The sequence below is a fragment of the Arachis ipaensis genome, chromosome B6 (assembly GCF_059453495.1).
Source record: "Arachis ipaensis isolate K30076 ecotype BB chromosome B6, ASM5945349v1, whole genome shotgun sequence".
Lineage (NCBI taxonomy): Eukaryota > Viridiplantae > Streptophyta > Magnoliopsida > Fabales > Fabaceae > Arachis > Arachis ipaensis.
In genome coordinates, this window is record NC_142441.1 from 149,590,973 (window position 1) to 149,594,786 (window position 3,814).

The window sequence follows — 3,814 nt, forward strand, 5'->3', positions numbered from 1 at the left end:
GTAAAAATAATAAGTCTAAAAGAAAACCTTCTATTTGAAGCCGGTATGACCAAGCCATAGCTAACTTTGACATACTCCAAACAGACAGTTGTGGTTTTAAACCATGCGAAACAAACAAGAGATACTCAGACTTTCCAGCAAAGGCGAGGCTGACAATTGGCTGAAAAAGAGAAGCATGAGCAGTTAAGACAAGATGCAGACAATGTACATGCATGAATCAATGAACCCTAATAGTATTTTCTTAGTTTAGTTCCCTTTTTTTGGGGAAAAAATGTATTTTTAATCCTAATACATGATATTTATTACGAAGCCAGGCCCTAATAAGTTTTTCATCTGAAACTTAGTTCGCATACATGAAACTGTTCTGAATTTCATCTCATCCATCTATTGCCATCACAGCATTGAGCAATAACAGCTGCGATCCCTCGTCATCTCCAGCAACTGCAGCAGCAAGGTGATTCTTCCTCTTGATAGCTTCTTTTCCAAAGGCTTTTTCTACGCCATCAAATAATCCTTCAAGAAGTGCATTCATCTTCTCCTGAGCAGATACAGGAAATGCAGCAATATGTGACTGCAATTCCTTTGCTGCAACACCTTTCTTCAAATATGCTTTCACTTCCCTGACCACAGTTGCATAGTTCACAGTGTCACCATTCTCAGAACCCTTGCATATCAGAGCATATCAGGATCAATATTCAAGATCATTAACAATCTTAAATCACAGTAAAACAACAATTGAAGAAGCAAGATAAAAATTTATAGATTAACTAACCAATTAAAAGTTTAAAACAACAATTACAGTTAAAAAAAAATAATAATAAACTTTTAAAGAGAGCAGAGATTGTAGTATCGTTGTGAAAAATCCAACTCGACCAGGCTTAGTCAAGGGGGAAGATGAATGTACTTACCTGCTCAATCAATTAAGGAATGAACTAGATCCTTCAAGACAGAGCACAGAGCGGGACAAGGAGCACGACGGTGGGGCTGAGGCAGTGGAACAGACCAAAAGTCCAAAACAGAGTAACAAAAAAAGCTTCACCCAAAACATTTCAGCAAAACCAGCATTCAGCATTCCAAAACAAGCAAAACCAACAACTACAAAACACTAAAATCTGCCTACAGCATTAAGCATCTAGCACATTATGAAACATTCCAAAACACTAAAATGTTCTATACAGTAAAAAAACCAAATATGACACACTAACAAGCTCTTCTCTTTTCCGCCCGGACAAAAACAAAAAAGAATGCTCAAATGACTTAAATTAGCGTCATGCTATTACAGTAATTGCAGTTATGCATTTTCCCATAATCATTTCCCGTATTGTATCCACATGCAAAAAATTAACATCACAATCACATGGAAACATAAACCACTTACCTCTATCATCGGAATTTAAATCCCCAGTAGCATTTCCATTGTTGGCATACCCTTCTTGTGCCACTGTTCATAGGGGCAGAAAAATGGCAAAATTAAATAAATAATGAATAAATAGCAAAATCGCATCAAACCGAAAAATAAATGAATAAAATTTGAACAAAAAAATTTAGGAAACATTGAACCACTCTTACAAAAATTAAATAAATAATTGACGGCAGGATAACATTAAATTACTCTTACAAACGTTAGGGAAATAAATAGCACGATTTAAACGTTAGGGACACAAATATCCCAAACGTTGAGGACAAAAACGATACTTTACTCTAAAATAAAATAAAAAAAACTTAACAAATATATATTTAATTTTAATTAAAATTTCATATTGTTTCTTAATTATATAGGCCAAAAATACAAAAATCAAGCCTGGCTGCATGAAAGTACAGCAGTGAATGTATCTTAATTCTTAAGAAAAAAATGTAAAGAAAAGAACAGGAGAGATTCAACGTTTATTCTAAGATAAAAAAGTATTGTATTTTGAGTTGAAAATATTTTAATAGAATTTTTCACTTTGTTCTATAATTTTAAAAAAGTTTTCGTTGAAAATATTTTCAATCAAACCAATCAGTCTCTACAAAATAAAGATAGGAAAGATCCAATCTTTTTAAGTAATCAAGTTTCATAACAAAGAGAATAACTCAACGTTGATGAAAAGAGCAAAAGCTTGCTAATTTCTAATTGATTCATTTAAAAAAATAAAAAAAAGGATAAAATTTTAATGTCTTTTAACCAATGGACAAAATTAATTTTAAGGCAATGGATATTTTTTCTAACTTTTGCAACTGCTGAGTACTTTTATACCTTTTGTATGTGTGTACGTGATTTAAAAGAGTTACAGTAACTAAATTTTTATCGTATTATTAAAATGTTAAATTTAGGTGTATTTTGTCTGCATTGGAGTCTCGAAAAAAAGTTCCTCTTCGTCATCATCTTGTGAGAAATCGCTATCGTTGCTATTAGTAACATAATCTTCGTCGGATTCTTCGTCGTCAATGTCCATCTCATAAATCGAATGAACAACATAGATAGACGGTAGTGCGAGGGGCTGATCATCCTGCACAAAATTGGACTGCTCAGATCCACTACCACTCACGTCACCAACCTCTGCGAAAAATTCTATCACTTGTTCACACTTGATTTTACCATGAACGTCAAACATCAGTCGCACATGATCGTTGTCACGCAGCCAAAACAGACGAAATCAAAATACTCCATTTCCTATTGGAACTGACATCTTATACCCTATCCTCCCAATCTCTTTACTCCCACCTTGATCGAGGAGCACCGAATTCTCACACTCAAACATGGCTCCGTTAATTGGGATACACACAACCAAATATACACTAGTAGACATTATGATTGGTTTGGAGAAGGTTTAGACAGAGGTGGTGAACTTGTTGTGAAGAATATAATGGGTTGTAGTTGCACACCCTTTTTATAGCTGTTGCAAATTTGTCCTATTATATTTTGTTTACACAGTAAACCATGTGTTTCGTTTACACAGTAAACGAATTGAATTTACACGTATACATGTGGTTTACAGTGTGAACAAAATACGTGTAAATTCAATTCGTTTACTATATAAACGAAATATGACATGTAAGCATTTTCGTAAAAACGCTACAAATTACGCAAATCGGTAATTAATATAATTATTTAATTTATATAAATAAAAAATCCAACAAAATATACATGGACACACATTTTATTTTTGTTTTTTATTTTCACCTACCATATCATGCACAATACAAGAACACCACATACAAAAACACCCTTATTCACTTGTAACAATTGTAGAGTCATTTTCTTATTTTGTAATATCTCTCCAACTTTTATGTATCTCTTCGTGTACGAAATGTTTGTTTGATTTCTTTTTTTATGTTCTTTGCCAACAAATTTATAAAAGTGGCAAGCATTTATTATTATCGTTATTTTAATATCTATTTTCTTGTAAAAAAAATTGTATTTTTTTATTTATTTATTCAAATACTACAACTTTAAAATACATATTTCTATAACTAAAAATTCAAACACAAAATAATTTGTATATAAGCTATTATCAATAAGAGTCCTTGTACTTTAAATTTTTTCTAAAAAAATTTGTTTAAATTATTTATTCAAATTGGATCATAATACATGTTAATATTAATATTTTTATTATATCTAGTTTATCAAGTTTAAATTAAGCTTATTAGAAATAATAAATAGCTTATTCATATGTGAAAAAGACATGAGTCTGTTTTCTTGATAGATTTTCTTTAAATGATTGTGCTTTAGTTTAGTGTTGAATTTGTTTTTAAATAAAACATTATTTTTTTATTTGGATAATAAAAAAGATTGTAATATAAAAATATATAAAAAGTCAAAAAATTTTAGTCG

The 3,814-nt window shown here is 31.0% G+C and overlaps 1 long non-coding RNA gene across 1 annotated transcript; it reads right to left on the minus strand.

The window, feature by feature from the left end:
* Window positions 1-538: 538 nt before the first annotated feature.
* Window positions 539-1,430, minus strand: LOC110263636 (uncharacterized). Its single transcript, XR_002349516.2, has 3 exons — window positions 1,379-1,430; window positions 909-1,033; window positions 539-664 (listed from the first exon to the last, which is right to left on the minus strand). It is a non-coding gene; the product is annotated as an uncharacterized LOC110263636 (long non-coding RNA).
* Window positions 1,431-3,814: the final 2,384 nt, after the last annotated feature.